Source organism: Nilaparvata lugens, chromosome 3 (genome assembly GCF_014356525.2).
Source record: "Nilaparvata lugens isolate BPH chromosome 3, ASM1435652v1, whole genome shotgun sequence".
Taxonomy (NCBI): domain Eukaryota; kingdom Metazoa; phylum Arthropoda; class Insecta; order Hemiptera; family Delphacidae; genus Nilaparvata; species Nilaparvata lugens.
In genome coordinates this window covers 19,614,425-19,637,876 of record NC_052506.1, presented here as the reverse complement: position 1 = coordinate 19,637,876, position 23,452 = coordinate 19,614,425, and the positions used below count along the sequence as shown (strand labels likewise).

The 23,452-nt window shown below is 34.6% G+C and overlaps 1 protein-coding gene across 2 annotated transcripts in view; it reads right to left on the bottom strand.

The window, feature by feature from the left end:
- LOC111059450 (neuroligin-4, Y-linked) overlaps window positions 1–22,970 on the bottom strand; it is a 138,045-nt gene extending 115,075 nt beyond the window's left edge. The window contains exon 1 of one of the 2 annotated variants that reach the window (XM_039423218.1): window positions 22,894–22,970. The gene's annotated coding sequence lies outside the window, so the exon portion shown is untranslated. The remainder of the gene's footprint in view (window positions 1–22,893) is intronic. The other variant, XM_039423219.1, reaches the window with a different exon arrangement.
- Between the last annotated feature and the right edge of the window lie 482 nt (window positions 22,971–23,452).

Below are 23,452 nucleotides of genomic sequence, written 5' to 3'. Positions count from 1 at the left end.
TTTTAGCTTCAAGACTACCTGTTCAATTGAGAGTTCATAAGATAATTATGTAATCTCTCTCATGATATCGTACAAATCGTATTTTTCGTGCCCCAAATTTGGCGAAATCAGAGCATCATTATGATAAAAACGTTTCCGTTACAATGGCGTTGTATTCTGAACAAAGGATAAAAGCTTCGCTCGCTTAATTGTTTTCAGGCCATTTTGCCATTACTCCACGCCAAACGTATGAGGAAGTCAAAAACAGGCATCTGTATGAATAATAATTGATAGAAGGACGTTTCAATAAATTATGAACAGGAATTATGCATGCTGACTGCCGCACAGAACCGATTCCACGATAATTATTATGCGTCCCCAGCGTCAAAATTAAGTCCGCCTGATGATTCTCTAATAATGATTAATTTCTCATGGCAGGATCGTGTGGTCTGCATAGATATAGCGCGCATCGTGTTATATCCGACGGGAAAGGCTAGCGTATAATGTGAAAAGGCTATCGTCGTCTCTGCTCGTTTTACCTTCTCATTTTTCTTTGGCGGACAAGCTTGTTACATTAGAGTCATAAATCACAATTCACACTTTGCCAGCTCACACTGTACATTTTACATTCACTGGCTGTGTTAGATTTTATTAATCTAATGGAAAACTTACTCCATGTATGAAAGCACCACCGTAGCCGACGTGTTCGTCATTCAACTTAATATGGACGCGATAGATCATTAAGTGTTGAACGCTGTTCTCATACAACAAGCAATTTGCCTAGAAGTAACCTTTTTTCAACCCATTCATGTGGGATGTCTTTAATTTTTGATTATATTCAGGGTGAAATCTTTTCAGTCGTACAGCGGAAACCTCGTAAGGTAATAAAAACAAAATTTTTGCTTACTGATGGATGTGTTTTCTTCCCACTCATTAATATATTCGTCACTTACTTGATTCAAATATATTTATTTATTTGTCACATACTTGATTCAAATAATTTATGAGAGATTTTATAGTATGCTAGCCAACTAGTCATACTATGAATAGGAATTGATATGTGATGATTTGTTGACAAAAATTATGTATCGTATTATTTTTTATAACTCAGCATACTGTTTATTTGTTCTTTGGCATTTTAAACCAACACATTCTATTTCATTTCTATAAATTCTATTACATTTTCATTATAAATTTCCACATTACATTCTTACAATACACTCTTCTCACTTCTATGAGTTTTATTCATCAGTGAAAAGGAAATGATTCAGGTTTGAATGTATGGACTTTTGAAGAAATTCATAGACCTCACAAACGATTCAACTCTTGAATCTCATTAATCAGAGTTGAGAGATCTAATTGATTTTACCTCTGAAGATATTTGCCTACAAATTGATTAGTTAAGATGAGTTCATAGACTAAACGTGACCTGCTGTATTTGTATTTTGTTCATTCGAATTTAGGATTTTAGGTATATTGGGGAATTATGAAGAAGTCTAGACTGGGAAGTGTAATTTCCTTATTTCCTCAATTTAGTTTATTGAGATTTTTCATGAAATATGGATGAGATTTCAGGAAGATAGCTGTAAAGCTCCATCATCATCATTCCATTACGTTATCGGAGTTTGCACTAATTCTGGATTAACGTTAATGATATAATAAGCTACACGGGTTACAGTTGAAACCACATTTGAGCCAATATGAAACATTCGATACTTGAGGAGCTCATGAAGAAGTTACAAGGAGAAAAGTTAGTCTTATCAAAATATTGTAGTAATAATGAGTACGACGGAAAGAGAGATAGAGAATGCAACAACCCGTCATGCTTATTGCAATGAAGTCTTCTTCATGTTTCACTTTCTCATATTATTGCTGTATACTATAAGAAACTTTGAGATGATACTTGAGAAAACTTTAGCTGGGGAAGTTTTGTAGCGAAGATAATATTATAATGAGCAATGTTTTCAATAATGTACAGACCTTTATTCTTGCTACCTTGTGAAATATTCCTTATCTTGTAGAAAAATCAAATTTATATGTTCGTTTGATTTATTCAGATACATGTTTTGTATCGCGATAGCTGAGATGATAAGGGAGAAAAAAATACATAATATTGTGGAGAATCCATTGAATCCCAATTTTGTAGCATACATTATTGTATCAAGTCATTCGATGTGTTGATTACCAATAGTAAATCAATGAATTCACAAAACAATATGAATCAGAAACAATATAAATATTTTTTTAATTCATATAACATTCTAATCCAGATTCAATAAGTCTATGATACATATGTTGTAGGGTTCTTGTAGGATAAGGAATAAAGCACCACTAGTTCAATCAGAAACTACTTCATAGCGATTCATTCGCTAGCAACAACTTCAAATAGAATAATATTTTATTTCGACCAAAATGAAATTACATTCTACGAAAAGGTGTAACCTTTTTTCTCGGAATCGAGAAACTTAATTAACTTGATCAATCAGTCAACTGAAGAGGGATAGTATCCACTCATTCAGCAATAGCAAATATTCTTCACAAACAAGCAGAACTATCTAAATTTTTAATAAAAGTTTTCCAATCACCTTATCTAGCTCATCCAACTGAGAAATCAAATTTCTCAAATAGTGATGTCCCTTGTTCTTGTTGTCAATTTCAAATCAGATTAATTTCCAATTCCAGAAACCGACTTTGCTATATTTTATTATCATAATTATCATCGTGTCAGCTCTGCGAATACTTCTGTGATTTTTTTAGTACCAATGTATCAGCTCCTTCATAACATGATATCAAGTGAAGAGTATGATTTTCTCTTAAATAATTGCTGAAATTGTGAATCGATAGAGTTTTTAATAAATATATGAATTAATAATTCAAGCGTTTCAGTAACAGCCTTAAATAACATCATAGTTACAGACTTCAATGGGAACTACTAAAGCTTATTCTGTGAACTTTCATGTCAAAATGACAAAATTTATTCGGTCAAAAAGCATAATAAATCTGTGAAATTCATATTAATAATGTGTAACTTCTCCATGATAAGAGAAGAGTGTTTTCTAATCATGATCAATGATTATTCATCTTTATTAGTGTAGAAGAATTGAGAGGTGATCATTGTTCCCATAATAATAAATATCGGGGACCGAGCTCCGCTCTGGAGAACAAAAGCATAAAAACGTTATTACGAAAGAAGAAATTATAATCACATTCATAGTTCATACAGAAATGTTCTATCTGATCACAGTAAATTGAGATTAATTCCCAGAGGAATGCAAAAATTTCCCTCACAAAGGCCCGGTTACACAAAAGCCGGTTGAATTTTAATCCTGATCAATTCCACGTGAACCATATCAGAGAAGACCATTTCAAAAAGATGGATCTACTAGAATTAATCAGGATTGAGAATGAACCGGCTTTTTTGCAACCGGCACTGAGTACCTGATTGAATGATTACAAAAGTTCAACAACTGAGTCACAATTTTGACACAGTCCCACACACATAAACTCGCTCACTCACTTCCATCATCAACAGACGACGAAATAATTATTATTAGCTGTTTTTCCAAGGATGAATAATAATTATCCTTTTAATGTCCTTCAGCGAGTTTTCCCAGGGATGAGACCTAGTGCAATCGAATTTTTATATTAAAAACCTACTATGTTTTGAATTTCGTGAGAATCGTTGGAGCCGTTTTCGAGATCCGGTGAAATACAAACATATAAACATCTAAACATCCAAACATGTAAGCATATATAAACATCTAAACATCTAAACATAACATGTGAACAAAAATTGCTCGTTTAATAGTATAGGATAATAATAATATTGAGTGACCTGGCTGGCTCAGGTCTGGTTTCAGAGTTTTCAGGTCGCAACTGATCAATTTCAGGGCCTCTGACATGACCCAATGACTGCTTTTTAGGCAGTCGGGATCGTTGTTCCCATAATATTCTACGATTATTAATTTCACTGATTCAAATGGAGGATTCTTCTGAAAGGCTCAGAACCAATCTTCTCGTCTTCAGTTTCGTTAGATGCGTATCAAACTCATTGTTAATTAAATTGAGACTTATCCACTTTGAGATTCGAATGAATTTATGCATGTCGTTTCAGATTCATAATATTTGAGCATATTTGTGGAGTGAAAAACGATGGGATCTTTACATTTGATTCAATCAAATTGAATCATCCCATACAATAGATGAAACGGTCTATACTATTGCCTATACTATCGCCTTTATAATATGGCCAATATATCGTTATTATTCTAAAAAGTATTCATCTTCAAGTTGGGAAACATTAATTACCATTATTAATATCTTATTAATGATAGATTGCAAGCTCTCGCTAGAAGTATGAACTGATTTGAAAAATGGCCAAATGACAAAAACTCGAAGTGAAGAACAAAAATATTTGCTGGACAGACTCCGTTGGAACGGAAAGTGTAGGTCAAGCTTGAAAAACAAGGATGACAGATGAGAGCAGCTTAGCGGGGCATAGCATAAAATCAATCATTGCTGTGGTAGAATCGTTCGGACGAGGTGAAATTGTGTATCACATCTCTTGTCGAACGAAATTGGATGTCGGAACGGGCGAGAGTTTAGCAGTGACAGCCTTCTGCTCGTTCTGTCAATCCAAGATTACTGGAGCAAACATCTCTTGTTCACTAGCTCACTAGCGCTCTCTGCCCCTTCCCAGCCCCGCTTATAACTACTAACAACCCTTCTCTCCACTGACCATCGCTTTCCACTCTGGCAACCGAATCTGTTTGTTTTGTTCATCTCAAGTTGGTTGTCAAAAAGCTTGTGACACTTACATCGCTTGTTGTGGTTTTCTGCTGAAAAATAGCCGACTTTCTCATGCTTTCTCCAGTCGAAACAGCTGTGATACACTAGTAATATATTGTTTTGCGGGACCAAAGTAATCAGGAAAATTGTTTCTCATGGATTTGATCTGATGGATGGGGAGTAGCATTCGATTAGGCAATAGATTGATTGTCTTATCAAATTTTTCAACAAATCAAATAATAATCGTTTATTGTCATAAAACATACAATATGTTGAGACAACTGTCACTATACATCGACATGGGATGTATGGTTTGTACAATTTTTGTCTTGATTGATGAAAAAATATGAATGATGATGTCTCTGCATAGTTTTCCAAGAAAAACTACGGAAGGCGGAAATGGATTGTGTATTCTAGTAGGTGAAATATTTGACGAGTTATATTTTTTTGAAAAGCGAACCTTTTCAAATTCACTGATCAATGTTTCATTGATTTAACACTCTATTTCAATTTGAAAAACAAATTGTGTTCATCAATGGAGTAGTATCAATTATTTCAATCGATATTTCATGATTTCAATATGATAGTGATGGAGGGATAAGTGTTTCATGATTATCAGATAGAACTGAGAGAGCTGGTGAGGGAAGGAAATCCTATGTTTTTCTTCTACAAATTATCGTGAGCAACGAAGAAAACGCTTTAAAATTACTGCTTTTCAAAATGTCTCACAGCCGGTTCCACCAAAGTCGGTTATCTCATTTTATCACAGTTAAGCAATATATAACCGTGGTTATACAAATTTTTGCGTAGATGAAACTTTTGCTCAATTCTGATGGTTAAAGGATAGCAATTAGAACAATATTATTCATCAAGTCCTGATACATTCCAAGTATCTTCTAATCGACGTGGAAATACTCATCTGAATTCTCAGCAAATGATGAATCAGAATGATATACAGGTATATTCCAGAAATGATTTTTCGAGTTTAAAATGCTTCAGTGAGGATTATCTTGTTACACATAATCAGCTTGTCTACATGAGACTTATTCAAGTGTCGCAACGACAAGTTCCAAACTTTTTTCTATGAATGAGTATTGTAGTTTGCTCTATTGATGACTTCCTTCTACTGTACAATTGAATAAATGAGGTTGAAATTTTCCCCCCTCAGCTTCAATCTTCAATCATATAATATAAACTACTCCAATTTGTGATAAGAAATAATATTAGAATTGCCTCACAATACGCGTATATCAATGGAGCATAATAACATTCCATCTTTTAATAATTTCACAGTTCAAAATGTGATTTCTGATGCACATTCCCAGCATTGCTATTAGAATATTAGCAATTTTCAATTTTGATCGAAAAATTTCCAGGGAAAAAAAGCATTTTTCCAGCGTGCAGGGAATGATCGGATAGAGAGAATTCGGAGATATCATACATGGGACCCAGCTGTACGACTGAGTACTAAGAAGGTAAGAAATGGCAATACACAAATTTGGGCTGTCACTGCAGTTTTCATGCGACTCTACGTTCGGATATTTCGATTCCTTCTCTTAGTTCGTATAGTGAGAGATGTAGGTCATAAATAATACTGCGACGTACATCATCCTGTCATAATCTCAGACACCGCTCTCAAAAATTTCATAACATGAATATAATATGGGAGAAAATTTTGAATATTAATTTGTATCAGACTCCAATCAACGAGTCCATTTTTCGTTCTGCGAATTTATTGATGTGAACGTATTCAGAATGAACATGTATTGATTCAACGATATTTGATCAATACATAATGGAAATTGAGATTTTATTTGGAGAGTGATGCCCACATATCACAGATAATCATCAACTCAACTTGGCTCTCCACTCTGGTTTTAATGACTTTCGGATTGGAATACATTGTATTCTCAAGCTTATTATAAGCTACATGTTACACCGATTTGGAACTTTTCAAAATTAGAATATTGTCTGATTATGTTGAATTAGGGAGTGGAGCAGTTTTGTGATAATGTCTGCTTGTTTCCAATCGTTTTTTATGTATTGTCCATACATAAATAAGCTCCAGACTAGTGCCAGAGCTATTATAATAATAAATTATCATTGAGTGAATCTACTACAGCTTTAGGTGGGTTCTCAACCACTAAGCTTGATTATCCTGTGATAGACTTTTGAAACAGCTCACAATAAGCATATATCAATTAATCATAATACTATTTTCAGGGGAGTATCAGACGTTTCCATTGTCGCGGGAACTACTTTTCAGTTTTCAAATAAAAAAACCTATTCCGGAGCAGACTGGAGGGGTTACGTGAGACAAAATGTGTAATTACATTGTATCTTTCCATATTATCTTCTACATTGTATCTTAGTGTTTAATTGTTGAATTGTATATTGTTTTAACTCATTGTACTTTTGTGTGTTGTGAATACATAAATTGAATTGGATCTTCTACATGGTACACTGTTTCAAATTGTGAAATTTTGAATGAATTAACGTGTATTTTCTCAATGATTTCACCTCCTAGTACAGGTTTATCATTCCCTGGTGCGAACAACGGAAGATATAATTCGGCACAAAATACCGATGTAGCTGATTGATTGCGTTAGCAGTTGGCGTGAAACTGGATGCGATTGGCTGGCAGTATCCCAGCTGCGGCTGAGCCGTTAACGGGCTCTGTATTCGCATCACGACGACTGGGAATTGCAGCCCTATGGGGACACGGCGGCGCACTATAAAATCGACTGACAACACGAAATTTTATCACCTTCCAATTACCCGCCGCTGTCAGCTCACTCGAATTGAACTCGTTCCGCCTGATTGCAGCTCCTCAACGAACAAAGCGGCTGCGAATCGCTTAGTTCCCGCTTCGTACAGAATGGATCACTGCTGCTGACTCCAGATTGATTACTGCTTGCAAAAATGACATTATTCTGTTTACATCTCATCCTGTATCAGACTTCTCACATTATAATTGTATTTTTTTCTTCAGGGGTACTTTTGAATATAAAAAGAAATATAAATCTAAGCACCCTTTTAAATTATTTCGTCACGACATGTTTCGGCTACTAATGCCATTTTCAATTTACTTAGTTTTATATTTTTATTTATATTCTCACATTATAAATTCTCACACTATAACTTGATGTTATGTTACTGAGAGAAATTGTACTCTTATCCTGTTTATATGCTTTCCTGAATCGAATCAAATAGATTTTATTTTCTCAGAAAATAATACAAAAACAATACATAATATAAAATAGTTTGCTTTTGATTGTAAAGTACATAAATATAGAGTTAAATTTCTTGAGATTAATTACTGGCATCAGCAGCCAAACCTTATCGGTTTGTGTGCTGGCGACTAGTAACAGAACAGTTCGAAAATTAGAATCGTATACGGTCCTCACCTTCTAGATTTATCACTTTAGTTGAGAATTCGTATCACGGAGTGAGATTTTATTACAAAAATAGTGAAGAATATCTCAATTGATGATTTACAATTCAACGTTTTGTTTTTAGGAGAAATGGAGTGAAATAATAAATTACTGTCATTAGTAGTGTAGCCGTTGTTGATGTATCAATGTTAAATATTGTGAATTGATGAATTGTCTGGGTCTGTATTAAATTGTGTTATTAGTAATCTATATTTATGTTACTGATTGTTATTTATACTATACCAGCCTATTACATTCTGTATTCTATACTTAGTGTAATGGTGTAACAACACTGAGGAAAAAATGTTTAATTCTGGTACACAGGCTCAGCTAAGGTGAACAATGTTGTTGCAAAATTGCGACAAAGGTATATGACAAGAATCGGCGTCTCCCTGCGTTTCTCAGTCAGTTGGTTTTTGAATCGAGCCTGAAAGTCTGTATGGACTATATGACGGGAGTAAGCACGCGCAAGTGGATGCAAGCAAGCGAAGTGAGCCTGCTAGTCTCATTTGTGGATGATTCAACCGTCGGCTAGTTATCATTATTATTATTACATGCAGTACCTGTATTAACAAAAATGGAAACATGATGTATTAAAATACGTGTACATCTGATAAGGGTAAGTGTTGTAATCAAAAGTGGGCAATGCTCCTTGTGATATCAAATAAGTGTCACACAATCATAACAATACATTCAAAATATTCACGTCTATTGCAACCAGAAAGCACATAGTTTCATGAATATTGTTTTGCAAGGAAAACAATTATTTGGAGTTGCCAAGTATACAGAAGAAACCCATTTGCTTCAATTCATTCTTTATTGTACGTCATAAGCATTTTACACAAATACATAGACACCGTTAGGTACATTGATTTCAAGTAATCAATTGAGTAATTAATCAAGTAATCAAAAAAAACTTCTCCAATTATCTTCGAATTTATTCATGATTAAAATTTAACAGCCTTTTGTGCAAACGGGCCTCAAGTGACAAAACTCACTCAACTTCAAGGATTGTCGTTTTTATTGACTTGACCCATTTTATAACTCATATAATAATTATTCACATGAGTTCAACATGATTATTGATTCACATGAACGTCAACCTGTAATCAGGCATTTGTTCTACGAGGTAATATTCTATCATTATGACAGAGTAGCCTATAAATAACGCAGTCCGCTATCAAATTTCCGTGATCCAATTGCGTATTTGCTGTTTCCCGTTTATGGAGCCATTCTCGAATAAAGCGAGTGCAGAAGCTTTTCGTTGTGGATTCCACGTGCGCTGTGTATCGTGCATAATTTAGATGTAACAGGATGGTGGCCCGCCCCGTTTGAATCCACCAGCCTCCACGAGCCCACCAATATTATCACACATAACGATTCCACTTGAATGTCTTAAACAGCCCGTATGCCGTAACCGTGCAGGTCACAAAGTTGTATCGAACGTTGTTGAGCAGCTCAGTTGCAGACCGGATGACAGAATAAAATCATTGAGTTGCTCGTGAAGTAGAAAAAAATGGTATATACAGGTATAAATCGGAATTCGGAATTGATGATTATAGAGTGCTATCGATCGTTACAATATGATATTAATATCAATTTTTGCAGTGTAAGATGTGAATATTTCCTATTACTTTCCTTGCCCTATTACCATAGGTAAGAAAAATATTGCTTTCCAAAAAAAATTAAGGTACCCCAATTTCTAAATTTCTATACGTTTCAAGGTCCTCTGAGTCCAAAAAAGTTGGTTTTGGGTATTGGTCTGTATGTATGTGTATGTGTGTGTGTGTGTGTGTGTGTGTGTGTGTGTGTGTGTGTGTGTGTGTGTGTGTGTGTATGAGTGTATGTGCGTCTGTGTACACGATATCTCATCTCCCAATCAACGGAATGACTTGAAATTTGGAACTTCAAGTCCTTACATCCATATAAGGATCCGACACGAACAATTTTGATCAAATGCAATTGAAGATGGTGGATAAAATGGCGAAAATGTTGTCAAAAACAGGGTTTTTCGCGATTTTCTCGAAAACGGCTTCAACGATTTTGATCAAATTCATACCTTAAAAGTCATTAATAAGCTCTATCAACTGCCACAAGTCCCATATCTGTAAAAATTTCAGGAGCACCGCCCCATCTATGCAAAGTTTGATTTTAGACTCCCAATTATCTGGCTTCAGATACAATTTGAACAAAAAAATCAAGTGGAAAAGATTAAGCATAACAATCTCTACAATTAATAATGTTCAGTATCATTTTCACCTAAAATTGAAAATAAGCTCGAAATTCGAGAAAATAAGATTATTCAATTGCAAACTATTGGCAACTGTTGATTCTATTAAATCATTCACTATGAAGAGATAGCAGACTTCATGTGTCTGCAGCGCTATTGTCCTGTCACCAGCTGGCTCAGACCTTAGAATAGTAGACTTGAGATGCGCGTGAACACTAGCGTCAGTTGATCAATTTTCATAACGGCAAGGAAAGTTGTATGAGTGCGCCACACCAGATTTTTTTAGTTTTTTTCTATGAAATTTTTCTTCTATGTTCAATTTGGTTTGGAAAAAATGGACGCGGATTGTGAAAATTGTGCTATAGCAATTTTGTTTGATAGCAGTTAGCTGGATAAGCTACAACTGTATGAGTAAGGTCTCCCCAATTCTTAGGTTAATTCTGAACAACGATTTAAATCCTTCATCAGCAAACTCTAATGCTAGAGATGTAATATAATAACCGTGTTTTTTAAATTTCTATCATCAAAACGACTGTCGTAAATGCTTGCAAGAGCATTCTCAGTAGATATTGTAGAAGAATGTAGCCTAACAAGTCCTAGTTGAACACGCTAAATGTGAAAGAGGCTCGGTCTGACGGTTGTATGTTGGAATTAGCAGCAAGCAGTCAGAACAAATATTTAGTTTAGTTAATTGCCTTTGCAGCCGAACAAAATTCAATTTTCTTGCGGAACGAGCAAGTTGTTTGATACACATAAAAGCGGAATTTTCCGATCGACGTTGTGTTCGCTCATTTTCCCGTCGTCAAGGATCCCATTGTTCTCAAGTAAGCCTTTTGAGAAGGGAAAAGTGCCTTGCTAAGTTCTGTGGATTCTGCTGGCCACTCCAACTAATTGGTGTTAATGCAATGCTTTATTTCCGCTGCTCACTCCAAAATGCCAAGCCTTTGATAGGCCATCCGATCATTATTCTCTTTGAAGCAATGCTTCTCTAGATATCTGATCACTATCCAATGAGGAATGAAATGTTATAGAACAATGTCTTCCAACACGATTCAAAATAAAATATACTGTTTAAATTGAAAAGCTACAGAATACTGGATTCAATGGAAGAAACAGTATCATGAAAAGAATGTCTATAGATATGTTTTCCCGACAGGTATCAAATAATAGACCAGAAGGCAGAAGATCAATATTGGAAGGCCACGTGAGAGATGACACTACTCTATGTATTAGTCCTACTTCAATAGACTTGGTAGACTTAAGGAACTAAAAAATATTTGGAATAAAGAACAAGCAATGTTGTGCGGCATTTAAAGAATGGGCGCCAAACGTAGGATGTTGCAACTCATTGTGAATTGAAATTTATTCCATTGGTATTACAGGGAATTCTCCACTATTCAAACGAATTCATCATGAAACAATGAATCCAATTAGTCTTGGAAATGTTATTGATTGTCATCAAAGTAATTTTTGAGAGGTTTTTTCAATATTTCTCAATTGGTAGTAATATGAGGAAAGCTGATCAATATACAACAACTAATTAAATTGATTATTACCTCGAACGAAGAAGACAAAAGGGCAATGATTAAGAGCGACTGTCAGAGACACTCACTAAAAATAGCAAATATGGAATAACCGTCATGTTTGAAGACATAATATGTAAAATAGAAACACCCTTGTACATATAAGTACTATAGCCCGGAATAACATAGTGAATATCATAATTATTATGTAATATGTGTATGTAATGCAATAACTGTCAGATACGGAATAAAAGACATGTATCTAATAAACAGATAAGAATATTTGATGATTCAAAAAATCGAATAGATTACAGTGGGCCTAGTAATATCACACAATATATACATTCAAGACGTATTAAATTCATATTAATAGTTATGATAAGAATAAATACGAATATAATTTTGTGTTCCTTAAGTATTTCAAATTCATTTCACACTCATAAATACATGTGAGTACAGAAAATCGAAATAGAGTCGAGCATAGCAAATACAATAATTCAAGTGAAAAAAACACTGGCATTAGATTATCGGAATACAAAAATATCATGGCAAATACATGAGGGTTCTATACAGGAAAGAACTTAGAAAACCTCACCACAACTTAAAATAATGTAACTTTTTTCCAGGATCTATGTTAGGTTTCCAAAATTCATCACGAAACGCTATACAAGTTCAAGTAGTTCAGATACTCGTTTCTTTCATTACATGATATCCATGTTCTATAGAATATAGAGAACAGCTTTTAAACAGCGCAATGTCTCGTCAATCAATGAAAGTGTGAAACGAACTCAACCCAATTACTGATTACATCGTTTTTGTGAATAAGATGGAAACAGTGTTTGAAGAGAACAAATTGAATTTTCTTTCGCTCGTCTCACAATACCCATTTTCTTGGAAAGGAATAATGTAGAACAAGCAGCTTGCCAATTCGTGCGAGTGAGTAGGCCTACTGTAGGTGGAAGACAGTGATATGAAGTTTGAAGTGTTAAATACGAGATCGAGGATGAGTTCTCGCTTTTAGCGAAACGATGAGTTGTGAAAGCCAACTTTCATGTAGTGATGTGGAGATAAGACGAACAAGAACGTTTCTCCTCTTTTCTCTCGGCGAAAGGTATGAGGTCGCAAAGTTGAACGCCGAAATTTATACAGATACCTTACCGCGTGAGTGATGTGTTCCGATGTTTCCACAGAACTGAATAACAAGAAGCATGAAAGGGGAGGAATTTATTACAACTTCTTTTTTCTTGGTGGGAAACTTGAGACGGTTCGTGAATCTCTCTACAATAAACGTAAGGGCAAGAACGAGCAGTGAGTCATCAATGGGAGAAGATCATAATATAAAACGTGATAAATGAGAAGTTCAGGTTTTCCAAGACGGGATACTAGTTTAACATTCATTACAACAATACATTCAAACACTTAACTCAACGATAATATTCCATCACAATGTGTCATTACAAATGAGATTTGAATATTATTCCACATTCATAACTTCTATAATGCCATTACTTCGCGGCTTCAAACAAATAGAGAGATTTTCAATAAATGAATAAATAAATAAATAAATAAAGGCTTTTATTGAACGAAATTTCATTACATTTTAGGAAATAATCAAGTAAATGTTAATACATTTTTATTGTCAACATTTTCTCCTTGGCTGAGTGCCGTCAGGAGGTGTTGGCAAGCTTTTTATATATGAATATTCTAATATTATTCATTTATTTTTAAAATAGACAATATATACAAAAAATAAAAATGGAAAATACTATTTTACAGAGGAAGAGAGGGTAATAGTACATCTTGTGTGTATGGATTAAAAAATTATGGATATTAAATATGGATAATAAAAAGAGATTTTCAATCAAGGTAAAATAGTTGATAAGAGTTTAATAGGACATACTCGTAGAAGATTGCCTTGGCTGAGATATCCAAGGGTACAAAAAGACCTGTCAGGACGATATTATGTAGATTTCAGCTTTGAAATTATGTTTACTCGTTAAACCCATATCCACGACCTAGAGGATTTGTCTTTGTTTGCTATATATTTCTTGAATATATTTCCCAGTGAGAGCTGGGTGGCGCCCAAAAGAAACCATACATTTGGAAAATCATCATAAATAAATCAAATAAGTTGTTGGTTAATGTTCAATATTACATTTTATTCAAATTCAGTTGAGCTCACAAAATAAAAGAAGTTCAAACATTATGTAAAACAAGTTACAGTCTTCAGATTTATCTATAGTTCAACAGGATGAGTTCTACGATTTCATTGGTACTGAATTTCCAGAATTTCAACATCTGGGACCTGGTAGGCATTGAAGTGATGAGCAGAAGTCAGCCTGGTTCCTGGATATCTCCTATTCCCAATGTTTCCATTCCAATGTTCTCTTTCTTTTTAATCTAGTTCATAATAAAGATGTACTTGTTCAGATTTGAAGAAGAAGCGTTGGATATTCTGATTGCGGAACAAGGAATGCTGGAGGAGAATTAAAACATGAAGAGGAAGAAGTTAATGAGAGTGGAGGATGAAATATAAATATGGAATGCTGGAGCAGGAGGAATATTTTGGGGAAATTAAACACTAACAAGAACTAAGACAGGTTGTTGAAATAGTGATAGAACCGTTTCTGTAATGATAACAGCTCAATAATGAAGCAAGAAACTGAAATCAACATTTAAAATTGAAGAAACCAACCCAACATACAAGAAAGAAAAAATAGTGGATAATGCAGAGGAAAAATATGAGGAGTATGATAGAAATGAAGTGATGTGCACCCAAAATAACACTTACATTAATGCCCGCACACTAATATTATAAATCTATTCCATCTAAAAAAGCACAAAATCAGAACAATGATAAAGGAGAGAAGCAACAGAATAAATCCAGAACTATTTCTCTCTCAAATTTAGATAGTTTATGAGTCAGTCTCAATGATATTTTGGTACCAGTTCTCACAATTCGTTTTTTATCTAAATTGTTTTTTTCTGGAATGGATAATGAAAATACATTCACCCTCCTTATACAGTCTACACTGCATAATAATATGAAACATTCGTCTGTCCTGCATTGCACTAACGAGGAACTAGCAAGCTGACCCCATCAGCAAGTACAGAGAACATAGGATGTTAGTTCCAACTTGACTCGGCAACCAAAAGACAAAACAATAGCTACCAGTAGACTCATCTACCATTGTTAGTCTATGTGCAATGAAACACTAACTGTCAAGCCAATAATTGTTTGCAGGAGAGAGTCAAACAGAACGCAAAACCTCTTGTCTGGTAATGCATGCAGCCACCACAGTGTCCACTTGTTCGAGACTCTGACACACAGAGAGCAGCACTAACAGTTGCTGCTTCATGAAACTACAGTACTGATATCTATAGTTAAACTGGTTACTTAGTTACTGTACATGAAACTAGCCAGCTTTGATACAATTCGGTTGCTGAGTATTTGGGATTATTAGAGTATGCTACCAATGCTACATCATTCAGTATGGATCCACGAAGCACTTTGATTGAATTAACTAGACCAGTGGCGAAGAGGAGGGTCATGAATGAGAAATTAATATGATCTTATTACAACTTATTATGGTCGTCTCTTACTAAATAGTAAGAAAGAAGTAACAGAGCGGAGGAAATCATTAGCAGAGGAGATAATATCCTTTCATTCAAAAAACAACGATTTGATGTTGAAATTTAAAAGCAAAATTGTGTCACTTCTACTAGTAGTATTCATCCACACTGAACTCAGGGTTTCCATTTTTGAATACAATATTCTATTAATTTGATGCTGTTTCCAATATATCACTATTAAGCTTATAGTTGAGCTTACAAACTAGTATGATACTAGGAAGATACAAAGTGGTCTCTCACTTGAGAAATGCTTGAAAAACTGATCTATATCTATTTCATGAGCTTCAATTTGAGCTTGTGAGTTTCTAACATACCAAGCTATTTTTTCCTGACATTCTAATCAACGAGTTCCATACTTGCTCCAGGGCTTTCACAGAATCAACAGACAATAATACTTATACAGTAAAAACAAAACATAATTCTGCTTTCTACCTCATCGAACGTTTTTAGTTCAAGCATCTTCAAGTGTAGCTGACCTGATGATCGATTCTTCATCATAAATATAATCCATCCAAAATGGAATGAATTCATCTGTCAAATGGATGCTGAAGGGATACTTCATGGTGTATTCCCACTATTTCACTTTATTTTTGGATCTTTTGATTCTTATCTTCATGAGAATTGAACTGCTTGAGGGGAAATCAGAGTTTAATACTGAGTGGAAGAATTGATATTGAATTATTCCGACAACTGATAATGAAATTTGATATAGAGTGTCGAATTATGAAAAATTGAACGAGAAAAACCTGCATCGGAAAGATGGTTGAGGAAGAAAGAAAATAATTTGAGTACCCGTCAGTCATGTCGTTGCTGAGTTGTAACAAGAACTACAAATTAGAGCCAACGGTGAACTAATTACAGAGTCTGACAGAACCTTGGAGAAATTGAGCATCTTATGCCCGGAGCTAATTTGTGGAAGAGTCTCAATAATAGCAACGAAGACTCAATAGACATCAAGAAGAGGAACATGTAGATGGCGGCTAATGAGAAACTACCTGCAAATAAAGAGAATAATGAGATTTTAGGAGACAGTGAATAATGTTGAGGCTGCTTGGTCATTTCTCATTACAGAGCACGTAGTTAATGGGAAAGCGTTCCATTTTATGGTATCTGCTTCTCTGTAGATCTCGAGCAATCTCAATAGATTGTGGAACTCAAAAGAGATGAATTATTATTATCTCCAATCAAGACTGGTTTCCCCATTGTCCTTACTATAGACGTAATAATCGAGAATGACATAGTCACATTGTTGGAGCCATTTCAGAATAGCCATTAAGAGTTCGATTCATTTCTTTATTACTGCAGTAAAAACCGGCATTATCCAACTTTTTTGAATTTCGAAGTTTGGAAAATGGTGCCGAGTTTAGACCTATAAATTCTCTGAAATGAGGCTTCTCTTAGTTACTCTATGGCTTCTACAAAGCTACAATATTCAATGGAGACAGAAGAACATTCTTACAAGTCCAAGGAGGAAAATTGTTGTGTAAGATTGATGCAACGTGATTATACCTCATCTATTATCATCAACAACCTGAGATAATTCTCCATTTCATAGAGCAGTCTATGAAAATGACTTTCTATGAGTTTCAACCTTTCAACGACAGATACATGGCAGTTTATTTTTCAAAAGAATAATAAGAACTTGATTCCAGCTCAGAACAATCTTGATCTATGATAAAATTACGTTATTTTAACTCAATTCTAGCTCAGAACAATCTTGTTCTATGATCGAATTCCGTTATTTCAACTCGATTCAATTTAATTAAAGTTCAAGACATTCTATAGTTAATTGGAATTTGTTCAGAATCGAGAATGCAGTCTCCTATTCATTTCCTTTGTTAATTTCTATCTATTGATCATCCAATGCATCGTTCGATATTTTAACACTTGATCAATCAAATAGAGATTCCAATCTGAAAAGTGTGAGATCAATCATTATAATAAACTTGAACAGCTCTCAGCAAAAGGAATTTGAATTTTTGCGAAATAAGAGGATTGGTTTGATTTCGATAATGATTCAGATATCCGCAGAATTATTCGTGCACGAAATTCACGCCCGGCTATCTTTCAAAAGATTCAAATATTTGATGAACGAACCTTTTCCATGGATGTTCAATCAACCGATTTTAATGGCTTAATATTTCCAATTAATCGTTTCAATTCTGTTCGATTAACGTTTTCATGCATGTGTTTTTGAAATTTGTGTACGATTTCATGGTTTTAATTTCCACTCATGAGAGATACGCATTTCCGATTAATAATTATTTATTTCATCTTTAGGCTCATCACGACATGCGGTTTTACATCGAAACAGCTAATATTCTCGATTAGATTAGAATATTATCATGAATAAAATCAGGATACTGATGAGCTTCACGTACTATTTAATGTTCAATGTCATAATTCAATTTATAATTTACAAGTCAAATACTCTGGTGAATGAATGAATGTTGTCGTAATCCAAAATTTGCACATTATTTTCGGCAATTGCAATAATTAATAGTTTTCTATCAGGTATCTTTTGAAAAAGTTGTTTGCACCACTGAGAACATATTCTCAATTGGAATAGTAGAAAACAAGTGGACAAACTCTTTGTTATTTCTAATCAGTAGCTTGAAGTATGAGAACCATGAGTTCGATATATCGAATCGAAGTGATTAAATTGTAAACGAAAATGTTATACCATAGAAAATGTTGAGAGCGGCAAATTCTAATGGCCGCTGGTTTATCGTATAATGCAAATTCGAACGGCAACATACCGTTCAGGCGTTTGAGGACATCATCTATGAACGATAAAATATATTTCCAATAATGCAGAATCTGCATGCATGCCTGCAGGCTGCGGTTTTCGAATTGATCTTAATATTGGAATCAAGAGCACGACTTTATATGACAGCCATGTGGCTCTGACTCAGACCTTTACTCTCTCAATCTCTCTCTTTCTTTCTCACTCACTCATGCTTTCTCTCACACACTCACCCTCTCTCTTTCTCTTCCTCTTCCACACTCTCTCTCTCTCTCTCACTCTAGACATGTATTCAATAACTGTGGCTTCAGCTCAATTCAACCGGAATCGATAGACTGCTATTCAAAAGGAATACTAGTCCCCTATCGAACCGTTAGTGACATTATAGATCGGTCTGGTTCTGAAACAAAGTATGCAATCATATTTCTTGATGTTATGATTGAGAATATTCATTTGTAACCGTTGAATGTATGATATGGAGCTCCAATCACTTTCAAAAATGTTCTTCTGCATAACTAATTTCTTCGATTCACAGATTTAGTTTTCTTATTCAATCTCCATTTATCAAACTCTGAACTTGGATTTTGACTGTTTATAATATTTAGAACGACCTATCTATATTCTTATGAAATAGGTAGTTTTGAATAATAGTATGATCAGTCAGAATCCAAGTGCACAGTTTGGAAAATGGAAAGTGAACAAGGAAGATAAATATGTGAATTCAAGAAATTTGTTATACAGAAGAACATTTCTCAAAATTCTGTATAGTACAATACCGGAGATTGAAACTTCGTTCAATTCATTTCTTGAAAGTTATATCGGCAGAGAATTCATTGTTTAGTGGATTGTTGATAACTCGTATGAAGAAATCGGTGATCGTAATGGAAATGGAAAACCATACGTAATTTAAGCATTCCAACAATGAGTCTCCTTCGGCAGGTATTTTTGACGAAAAGTTTTTACTAATACATACCATTAGAAGTTCTGAATTCTGACCCTAACCATGTGAACTTTGAATTATATGATTGATTATATTATCATATCCATGCGTGGATATGATCATATATGATTATGTGGAAGGCAAGTTGATGCATAATGAATCCAGTTGATAGGAAACAATTTGTTGAGCTAAGACTAGAAATGAACATCGGAAATGCTTATCTTTATCGGAAATATGTTCATCTAAATGTCGGAGATAAATATCTTTATAGGATCGTAATTAAACGAATGAATTGTTCAGAAAATCATGAATTCAAGAAAAGCAGAAAACAGTAGCGAGATATCATGCTATAATAGAATATTATTTAGAATGATATTTAGATATTTTTAAGCCTCAATCAAAGGTATCCAGTTTATCTCTTGGTATCTCTTATCTCAATATGTGTATTTTACTGTCAATATGATTAGCAACAGAACTGTTCTTATTTATTTGAATGAACCGAAGTTTGAAGACGATGAATACAAAACACCTCAAGAAGGAAATAGTTGTCATAAATATAATATTAATGGTGAGTAATCACAGTTGGTAGAAGCGATCGGAATTGATGAATTATTTTAAGTCATGAAGTTAGCATTTTAGGTTCAATTTTTTCCACTTTATATTGCAAGCTTCATATATTTTAGTTTATTCTATATCACAGTTTATATGAAAAGCATTATAATAAGCTTTATATATTTTAGTTTAGTATAGTTTATTCCATATCTCAGTTTATAATAAAAAGCATTATATTGCTCCACTTTTTTGATAATTTACTTGCTTTTTACTCGCTAGCGTATTGTGAACTAGACACACATCACCAAAATAACACCCAATGTAGAAGGATAGACTATCTGATTAGCATAATATTTATCTTCATACCGTGAGCAACTTTTAATTCCCCCATATCCTTTCCAATCCTCATTAAAATAAAATGCTTAATGCCTGTGTGTTGTCGATGCATGGCGAGCACTAAACTCAAAGGACGAGTCAGCTTTGTGAGGATGAAACTCACGCTGCTGCTTTTCGGAAAGTAGGCGCACATTATGTGACCCGCCGCACACTACGTGAGGCTTTTTGCTCCCACATGCGTTACAACAAAACGTTGCAACCCAACCCACGCCACTTGCCATAATTGGAAATATTCCAAATGATCAGACCCGTGAACAGATTTAATATTCGGCTGGAATTGTGAGTCGTACCTGGCAAACTTTCTATTTGACTTACTATTAGTGCTTTGTTCCCGGGTGACAAAAAGTTTAACTGCTCACACGAGTAAATAATCATTTTTCCAACATGTGAAAACATTTTTGACTCGTTCTAGTGCTACAGTCGAGAGAAGTATTCGGAAAACCCATATTGTCCCAAAGCGAGCTGAAATGACGGAATGAATTTTTCAACTGAAGTGGCTTGGTTTTTTCAGAATTCCATAAATTGAACACAAACAGTGATCAAAATCACATTATTTAGTGTTCAAGTTTTTTCAGTTTGAATAACCTATGAAAGAAGTAATATCGTAGAGTACATCTCAAACAGGTATGATGCGTATAATCTACTTTCATTCACAATACATGTAATAATAAATCTATAAGGCAAAGGAAAGAATTAGCTTATACACCTAAGGGATAGGAAATTCACGAATGACGCATCATCATGTCTGAACTACTCAACTGATTAACTTGAAATATTGTATTTATTTATCTATCTATAGAAAACTTATTGACCAAGAATGATTATAAGACTATGTCCAGATCATCAAGGTTTCAGTACGTCAACTCTCAAGTTGACACTTGCGGAGCACAGGTTTCCTGCTAGTATAGAATATTTGTTTGATGGTACCTGTATATAACGCATTTTCGAGTGTTTCTCGTCTATGCTTGATTTGGAATAATAATATTTTTATCGGGGTATTCACACGTTCGCAGTCTGAAGTATTTTCTTCCATAGTCGTAGAATCATTAAACAAGAAATCATTTCCACAGAGTATATGTATAGTTCGTAATCTACTCACAAAATTTTGTGAACCATCATTTTCACAACTTGAGAATTTGAATGACGTAGAGGTAATTGAATGTCCAATTCACTAAATTGTTCAAATTAACTGTTTGAATATATTTCTCAAATTCGTTCACATTTCAAAAGTTATCCACTTGCAAGATAATAATGAACTAATCTGCATAATTCATTACTTCATAGCTTTGGAAAGAATTGAGTCAATCTCTCAATACATTTTTGAGAAAACTTGCCTAGAACTGGTATTTCTCAGTTCAAGCTTTCCGAGAAAAATGTCAGGCTATTCCATAGTAGCGGAGGTCAGAAACGTCTGAGTGAAAGTGAGGAATTCCTGTTATTGGGAAAAGTTCCCGAGGAATCATGTCGCGTCGAAAACTGGGGAAGAGGGAGCAAAGTTCACTGCTCATGTATTCCATATTGGGAAAAAAAGAACATGAATATAGACTGAGAGACTACGAGAAACAACGTACATACATCGAAAATCTCAATATTTCTTTTTAACTTGTGAAAGTGGCCGATTTCACTCACCAATTCATTATTTTCCAGGCACTCAGGCTAGCTACATACATAGCGATTTTAGTTCGTACGAATTTTTGACGTCCTTATAAATTCTATCAGATTAAACAGATGATGTTTGCCAAGTTCCGTTCAATCTGATAGAATTCATAAGGACGGTAGAATATCGTAAGAGCAAAAATCGATATAACAGGGCTTTAGTCACCAAATTCAACTTACTAAAATATGAAAATCATTTGTTTCTATGAATTCCAATTGATAGATCATCAATTGCAGATGAGTTCTATATCCAACCGATAACATTGATTCAATACAATTTATATTCATATTTTGACTCTGAAGAATCCAGAGTCACTGTGAAGAAATTCACGATATTGGTTGTCATACTAGGCTTTAATCTTATATTATTGTAGTCTATTCAAGTTCATTGGAACATCCTCATTCATAATATGAAACAAAAATATTCATTCAAGAATTTCCAATAAATACTCTCATCAATCGAGAAAAGTGTGATAAGAATATTTGATCTCTCTAAACTAAGGGCGAGTAACTAAAGGCGAGTTTCCTAATAATGATGATTATTATCTTGAAAAATGTAAATCGACAAAACTAAGATGGATTGGAGACGGTGGAAAACTTTCAAGTTGAATAGCCCAAGGCTGTTTAATTAAACTGTTTTTGAGATGAAAGTAACGCCTGTCTTCAAGCAGAGTTCAGAATTGAAGGAAAATATCACTCATTTGATAATCAATTGTGAATGAGCGGGCAAAAGTTTAGGATTAGCCGATTTTCTTTTCCATTTTAAGTGTTTGACCGACTGAAGTTTATAAGGTTGGGAAACGAACGGTTGTTAGCAGTGTGAATGTTCGAGAGAAGAATGAATAAAGTGCTGAAACTCGAGTGGTAAGAAGCTTGCTCCAGTGATAATCTACTGCGGTAGAAGCACATTATCACTAGACATTATTGAGTTAATTTCCCAATCGGATTAGTGGACGCTCAGAGGGATTCGGCAAATGTGCGTTATCATGGTAAAGCTGGGCTCTAGTGAGACTCACCAATGGCTTGAAAGCGAGGATATCCAGATGCAGTACTCGCGAACGTGGTATGCGCACGACTAAAATTGGGAGTGCAAGGCTTTCTTGCATAAGCCACTGCGCACGCGCAAGTGTCACTCATCCCTCACTCACCCCATTCTACACTAGAAGAAAAGCTTTCAACCGGTCTTCAAGTCAGCCGCGTTCCAAGGAGATCTAGTTGCTCTAACAACAGGTAGCACGATGAGAAAGCCTTTTAATTCACAGCGGCGATAAATTTGAAATTCCCATGTAATGGGTGAAAGTTTCAGCTCACTTCTCTTGCTTGAAGTTTGTCTTAGAGACTTGATCCTTATCAATGGAAACTTAGTGGAATTTGGAATTTTGCCGGCGAAAACTCATTTTGGTGTTCTCTTCAATACTTGAATGAATTTGCAAGACTCGTTGAGCATCATGGCGAAGTCAACATTTGTGTTTTTTCAAATAGAAAACTTTGTTCGAGATTATCTCAATTTGTCATCAAGAACAAACAACACACAAGTCTCATGAGTCACAAAGAAGTTTATCAACATTATTGACA